Source organism: Hemicordylus capensis, chromosome 2 (genome assembly GCF_027244095.1).
Source record: "Hemicordylus capensis ecotype Gifberg chromosome 2, rHemCap1.1.pri, whole genome shotgun sequence".
NCBI classification, from domain to species: Eukaryota; Metazoa; Chordata; class Lepidosauria; order Squamata; family Cordylidae; genus Hemicordylus; species Hemicordylus capensis.
In genome coordinates, this window is record NC_069658.1 from 202,518,202 (window position 1) to 202,526,507 (window position 8,306).

The window sequence follows — 8,306 nt, forward strand, 5'->3', positions numbered from 1 at the left end:
GTCTGTGAACTAGATGTCGTGGTAAAGGTAACACAATGAGGCTATTGTAGTGTGTTTGGGATACTTATCTTGATATACTTAAAACTTGGAAGACACGTGGTCTTATTGAAAGGTTATATCATGTGGAAGACCAAGAGGCTATTCACACGATCGGGCTGGCCTCTGCTAGCCCGACTTTGTCCCACCGTGGGAACCACCGGGCTCGGCTGTGAGCCCCGTGGTTCCTGAGCGGGTAACCCGCTCAAGTAGCCCGCCCCTTAAACGGGGTTTGCAGAGCGAGTGCTCTGCAAACCCGGTTTTTGGGATTGTGAGTAGCCACAGTGAGGCGCTGCGGTGTGGCTACTCCTGAGTAGACCCCCGTGGGAGGCTGAAAAGCATCCTCCTGGCTCGGGGGTCTGTCCAGTAGACCGCTTGCGCAGGGCATACTGGAGCTTCCGGGGGTGCGCAGCCCCTGAACTCCTCAGCCCTGCCAGCTTCGTCACGGAGCCAGCAGTTGTGTGGGCGGATGATCCAGCTGCCCAGGCAGGTCTGCCCAATCATCTACAGGGAGAGCGGGCTTAGCCTGCTCTCCCCGCAAACCCAGACAAAGCTGGTCTCACTGATTGTGAGACCCGCCTCCAAGCCTTCATGAACACTGAGGACCACTTTCAAGATGTCTTTATGGGCATGGGCATTATGGGCATTTACAATGGGCATTTACAATCTTATCTTATGGGCATTTACAATCTTAACAGATTGTAAAATTGAGCTGACTAAGCCTTATCTTCTTGTCATTCATGCACCCAGGAATGTTCCTTTGGCTCTGTTCCTAATTTATCTGATCATACAATTAATCTCAGGAACCTATTGTGTAAAAATGCTCAGTGGACATGGGATGCCAATCACAGAACTGAATTTGAGAAACCTCTTCTAAAACGTCTACTAAAGACATCACCAGTTCTGCAGTTTTATGACAACAAAAGGCACATCAAGTTGTCAACAGATGCTTCTCAGCATGGCCTTGGAGCAGCATTGCTACAGAAATATGGTGATCACTGGAAACCTGTTGTTTATGCATCCAGAGCATACCAGGCAAACCGTTTTTGTGCACATCCCTAACTACAACCTTGCTACGCCCCTGGTGTGGAGTTTAGTTGTTGCAGCTATTTAAGGAACACACATGGAGATCACTGTAGAGTCTAAACTAAATTGATTTATTGGTGAAGTACATTTGAGATAGGAAAGACCTAATTCCATCTATCAGCTACATAATGAATAGATAGGGGGAGAGAGATGTTTCCATCTTCTCTCTAGGAGGAAAGGAAGAGGACTGACTCACTGCAGAAAGTACCTGAGGAGTCAAGGCAGGGGTCATAGAGCAGAGGTGAGCAGGGACAGGTAAGGAGACCCTCACTAACTACCTCTGCTCCCAATGCCTCTACTGACCATTAGGATAGTTGGTGCAAAAGGTCAGTGCACTAGAACTCCATCTCCAACAAGGTCTACTGCCACTGATGACCCACCCAAGTTGATTGGAAGACCTGGCCTCTACTTGTAAGCCCCCATCCCACTAGGCAAGGCAGTAGAAAGGGTGTCCTTATTTTTGAAGTTGAAAATATGGTAGCCCCAGGGCCAGGACAGATGTCTGTGGTGAGCCTCCTAGAATGCTTGGGCCCCAGCATTTAACCAGCCCTTATATTGCTGAGTGTGGTTGAGCATCAAATGTGAAGCTGACTACCCTATTTTACAACAGTCTGAAGAATTCACCTTCTTTATAGGTTTTATAAGGGTATTGCTGATGTTTAAATGTAAATGGTTGCGGGGGAATAGGCCTGCGTTACAATGTGTCCATATAGGCCTTGATAATATTTAATGTAAAGAGACTTCTATTGGCGTGTGAGGCTACTGGCATTGCTAGGTGCCATTTCTGTTGCTAAGGAAGTGACACGTGTCACAAATAGCTGACACGTATGCACGTTGGCTGTGCGCTTACAGCAGAGCTACCATTAAAAAGATAGGGGCCAGTTTGAAATCCCTCAAAATGGCTGGGCTTTAAAAAAAAATTGCTAAATGTATATATCTCCTTTCATAATAAATCCCAAGGCAGTTCACAACATATTAAAAACAAAAATAAAATCTATAAAAGTTAATAACACAACCAATAATGGCCTTTTCAATCCCAGGCCTTTTCAGAATTCCCCCCCTCAGGAACACAAAGCTGTGTTTTCATTTTCACACAAAACTGTGAAATGTCTGGTAAGAAAACAAAAGAGTTTCCCCTCAGACATAGAAGGGATTGTGACCGTCTTGAGGGAGTATTCTTCAAGCTAATAAATTTCTCACTCTTTTTATTCAAGTCCTCCTCACCACAACATTTCATTTCACATACTGTTTATCTGTTAACTGTTAACCTCTGAGCTCATGAACATTCTGTCCCATTGACTAACATGGAGGCGCTGTGTGTGTGTGTGTGTGTGTGTGTGTGTGTGTAGGAAATGCCCTTTCTGCATTTCCAATTTCATCCACTATCAGCCCAGTGGAAAATGAAGGAGGAGGTAGTAACAGGAAAGAGGAGGAGGTCAGAAAGGAGAGGAGCAACTCTTGCCACCACTTGGCAAAGAGTGGCTCATATGGCCAGAGCAGCACAGGGCTTCTTGCTGCCTGAGGCAACCATGCCCTGCCTCATGGAAAGACTGACCATGAACAGCCCACAGGGATGGGGCCAGCATCCAACCAAAGGCAGATCTGAGCCAAATAAATTGGCCTATGAGAGAACGAGAAAAGCAGAGGAGTCCAGATGTGACCAATGGGGCATGCCACTCCTCATGCTTGTTATATAAGATGCAGAAATCCCAGCTGGGATTGGGACTTCTTTTCCTAAAAATCTAAGCTATCGATTTGTACAGGGTGGTTTTTGTTTTTTGTTTTAAATGTAAATCATACTATGTAAATTTTGGCACATGTAGAGGTATCAGTTTTGTATATCGTCATGGTTGTGTGTCCAAGGGTTTTGAATGTTGCCCAGTCTATTTGGATAAGCAAGCTGGGTCTTCTTTTCAACAGATACCCAAACCAGGCAGTACTCTTAGTTTCGATTTGAATTGCACAAGATCAAGCTCAGGGGTGCACCAAGGTAATTTGGGTGCCTGGATCCCCCCGCCCCCCATGAAGCCACTTCCAAACCTCCTTGGGGGGTGCCTGCTTCACCAAAGCTCTGCTTTTTTTTTTTACTCTTACCACAGCCAAGGGATGGCTGTGTGTGTGTGTGGGGGGGAGCAGAGCAGTCCTTCTCCCCCCCCCCGGGTGGTAGTGGGGTGTGAGCAGGAGCAAATTGCCTGTCTGTTCGGGCAAGCATCTTTAAGCAAATGCAAGGCACGCCTGCGCAGAGGAGATCGTCGCAAGCCCATCCCACCCCACTGCCGCTGGGGGAGAAGGGAGAAGGGAGAAGGACTGCTCCGCCCCCTCCCCCAGCCACCCCTCAGCCACAGTAAGAGTTTTTTTTTTTTTTAAAAAAAGCAGAGCTTTGGCAGGCGGGCGGGCGGGCAGGCGTAGGGTGGCTGCCGGAGTTCCTTGGCCCCAGCTGTTTGGAGGCTACCCCGAACCTTGGAGGATCGGACCGGGTTCCCGAGGTCTGGGGGTTAGTGCGCCTCTGACCAAGCTTGGAAATGACTCTTCCATACAGAATATTGCACCTCTAAAAAGCACACAGGATTCATTCCATCAAAAAATATTGGATACGTGCATTTGGATAGCTCCCAGGCTGATGGCTCTGCTCTTTGTTGATGTCTGAAGAAATAATATATGTAAACTAGCTAAACCGGGAGCAGAGCATCTGTGCCTCTAGTTCTCCCACTTTCTCCCCCCACCCCCGCTTTCTCCCCGACCCACCCGCTTGCTGGCTTGCCATTTGGCCGGCAGGCGGGCCCAGAGAGGGAGGCTGCGCTGCCCTCTCCACCACCTGCTTGGCAGTTCTCCAGTGCAGGCCAACCTGGGACCGGAGAGGGAGGCTGCGCCGTGCTTTCCTCATTTCACATTTGGCCCCAGTGCAGGCCATCCTTTGTTTGGTCCAGCAGGTGGGCCTCTCATTCACCCCCACCACTTCCCCACCCACCAGCCGGCCACTGTTTTCTTCCCAGCCACTCCCGTACACCCACCATTTTCTCTGCCCGCCCACCAGCCGCCTGCCCACCACCATATCCCGCCCGCCACCAGCCTAGCTGCCGCTGCCACTGCCATTTTCTTCCCTCTCTCCCGTGCCCATTGCTATCTGGTCAGCTGCTAGTGAACTCTCACAAGAGCTGCCACACATGGGATTAGCAACGGGTACGCCTAAGAGAAATATATAGATATAGATGCTTCAAAGACTATTTTAAAAACAGATAAAGCCAATCCTGCCAGTGTAAGTGGTACTAGTTTCTTTTGCTTGTGTGATTATAAAGGAATTATAAGGCCATACTCAGTCAGCAGCTTCATCTCAGTAGATTTATAGTTCATTTTTACTGGGAAGAACCAAAGTACCCAGAGATGCACCTAGATAATTTTGGAGCCTGGACCTAAAGGCCTTGAAGGGCCCCCTCCCCTGCTAATTAAGCATCAACGCTCCGCCGGGTGACCACACCACTCGGGACAGACTAAAGAGGATTGGGGGTGGGGCTGGGGCTAAGGAGGCCCTAGACCCCGAAGTCCAAGGTAAGAGCGCCTCTGAATGTACCATCATGAGAAATGAATCTACAAGCTTTAGGAGTGTTCAAGAACTCCCTGCAGCCCTTCCCCGCCATAATCAGTGACTCCTCTGCAGGCTTTGGCCTTGAAGTTCCATCACCAGGTGGCTTCAGTAGTTCACTGGTAGGCAACAGTGTTGGACCAATTTTCTAAGATAGCACTGAGCATTCTGGACGGACTAGCACAAAGGCACAGGATAAACAACCTAGAATGTTACTGCACTTCTGATCAGAAACCCATTATGTACTGCCACAAAGATCTCTGTGTTCTTGACAGTAACCCCCTGGAAGAGTTCTGCTCCCTGTTAACAGGGAGGTGCTCTGCTTCTGAGCAATGTGCTCCAGCAATGCTGATAGTACCTCGTCTGATGTGCCTGCTACTGCTTCTGGGATTGGCATAGTAGTGAAGGTAGCATGCTAGGAATAGAAGAGGTATCTGGAGAGGAATTGTTATCCAAGGATGTTGTTACCCCAACAACTGCTTCCTGAGTTTTCATCCAAGAGGAGAGTCTCCACCACTTTCAGAGTTCCTTATATTCCAAGATTCCTCCTCTAATCCAAGCCCTGAACCTCAAAAGAAGTGTCGTTAAATGGCCTAAACACTTGACAAGACCATCTGAAGCAAAAAGAAACTTGAGCTATTGTATCAAATGTGGTGTGTTCCATTTGAATGGGCTCAATTTATTGGGTATCAGTTTCACGGAATTCTACTACCCTATGGACTATTCATGCAACAGCTTTTTACATGGTGACACCAATATTTTTTCAAGAACGTGTGAGTTGAGATTGTGTCTCACCAAATCCTAGTTCTGTCTGCTTCTGGGGGAAGGTTTTCCAGGATACAATAAATCATGATCTTGACATATGTCGAAATCTGTTGGTCCACCATGCCCACATCATCTGAGGACTCAATTTGTAATGACTTCACAATGGAAATCATGTTTTGAACTCCTCCTTCCCCAATCAGTGGGAGTTTCACATAATCTTTTGCTGGGTAAACTGTATTCCAAGCTTTGGAGCAGCAGAAAGCACAAGAGACTTAGGACGCCTATAACACTTCATTTAGAAGTGTGCAGGTTGACCAGGTGAACATGGGTGAGGAAACAAGCAATCTGTAGCTCAGTAGTACAGCATATGCTTCGCATACAGAAGGTTCCAGGTCCAGGTTTGATCCCCAGCATCTCCAGGTGTGGCTGGAAAAGGGTTCCATTGGAAGCCTTGAAGAGCTGCTGTCACTCAGTGTAGACACTAAACAATACTGAGCTAGTCAGATCAATGACTTAACTCAGTCCCTAGCAGCTTCATATATTTATTTATATGGCCTTAGCTAAACCTCTACATGTATGCACAGTGGCCTGAAGCTCTTGGAAGAAACTATAAAGTTATGAAAAAGTAAAGAACCCTGAACTCCAATGAACCTATGAAGGGGACTGACAACTCACTCAAGTCACATTTTGAAACTAATACATGAGAAAATTATAGTATCTCTGCAAAATAAACATCTTGATTAGAACCATGTGTGGGAGGGCAAACGCACTGAATAAAAGTGCTGTGATGGAAATTACCGATGCTTAAGAGGCAGCAGTTCAAAAACTGCTGTATGTACATGCATGCGTGTGTGTGTGTGTGTGTAGAGAGAGACCTAACAGCTGATCTTAACCAAAAGCAGATCAAGCTATCATGAAATGTGAGCAGCAAATCCTATAGAAGAGAGTGAAAGTACACCTGTCATGCCCATTGAAGAAGCTTGCAAATATGTCCATAACAATGCCTACACCATAATATGTTTAACTAGGACACCTGCCCACACATACTGCACTTGTGTAAGTCATTTCTGGTACATCAGACGCCTGAAAAGGTGTGGGAACGAAGTGGCTCTTCCAAATTAGGAAAGTGTCTTGAGCCATTTCACATTTATGGCAGCCCCCACACAAGTGCCTCAGACAGGGCCAACATAACCAGTTGGCATTGTCAGGCCCCAGCAGGAGGCCCACAAACAACCACAGCAGTGCTCTGATCCTGCAGCTCATGCTGCTCACCTGCCCTCATGAGTCAGTGGGCAATGACTCTCTTTTTGGAAGGCCATGCGGACTGGGCGGTCGAGGCCTGTGGGAGCTGGCGAAAAAGGCTGTTGCTGGGCCAAGAAGAGAGGGAAAGCGGCCGAGGGAAAACTCGGGGTGGGCTGTTAGGAGGTGGCGGTGGAGGCGCTGGCAGTCCCAACTGCGGCAAGGAGGGAAGGAGGAAGAAAGGAGGAAAGGCAGAGTGGGGGGAAAGAGGAAGAAAGGAGGACAGCCAGAGTTGGGCGAGTGGGGAGGGGGAGAGAGCAAGAGAGTGGGGGGAACAGAGTGAGAGATAGAGAGTGGGGGGGAGTGAGAAAGTGGTGAGGAGAGAGTGCGAGCGAGAGAGTGAGCGAGAGTGGGGGGAGGAGATACCGAGTGAGAGAGTGGTGGGGGAGAGAGTGAGAGAGTGGTAGGAGTGTATCTAGGGTGGGGCAGGAAGAGCACGTGCCCTGGGTGCCACTTGAAGGGGGGGGTCGCCATTTAAAAAAAAATTTAAATTAAAAAAATGGCTGCTGAAAACAAAATGGCCACCGCGCATGCTCAAATGGCCTCTGTGAGGCCTTAGGCCATGCCAGGTCTTGCAGGGGCCATTTGAGTATGCGCGGTGGCCATTCGGTTTTTGGCGGCCTTAAAAAAATTTTTTAATGGCCACCACACATGCTCAAATGGTCCCCGTGAGGCCCTAGGGGCCAGCGGGGGGAGGGGGAACCTTTGCAGACCCCCCCCATGGCCTTTAGGAAGCCGCCAGAACGGGCTACAGGTATTTTTTTAAAAATAATATAATATAAGTCACGGTGCACATATTCAAATTGGCATTATGTACAGAGAATCAGGGCTTGTGAATACTGAGCTGAAGCTTATGAGCTAGGATTGTATTCATTTGCTCTTAATTTGCTTCTTGTGATAAGTGAGTTAAATGTGATGTCTTAATAATATGGCTATTAATGGTGAGTTTGTCTCTGAATCAGTGTGAAATCCTTAGTATTAAGGCCCACTGGGAGTTTCTTGCTCTCTTTCTCTCATTTTAACTGTCTCTGAAATACTAGAATATATTCCAAGCAGTGACACAGTTTACTCTGCATATCCTTTAATTATTAATTAATCTGGGAAAAGTCAAATTCTCCATTGATTTTTAAAACTTATGTAATAGTGATGCTACAATGCATAGTAGAGAATTAGACAGGCACTTCTGTTTAGTTTGCCAAGTACACCTCCACATAGTATTTGGGTATTTCATGAGCCCCAGCATACTGAAATTGGTAGTTTTCCAGCATTTTTTGGTCTGCTATGTCTACTGCTAAATAGTTTTTGAAATATTAAAAGATTAATGAGCTTGACTTGTATTTTTCAGCTGATATTATGGTAAAGTTATCTGATAGATGGGTGTCAGATATTTAGACAGGTGGCGCAATTTCAGTGCTTGCCCTAGGCGCTATTTCCCCTAGATATGCCTCTGGGTGGGGGGAGAGAGCGAGAGAGTGGTGGGGGAGAGCGCAAGCGGGAGAGTGAGCAAGAGTGGTAGGGAGGAGAGAATGAGCGAGAGAGT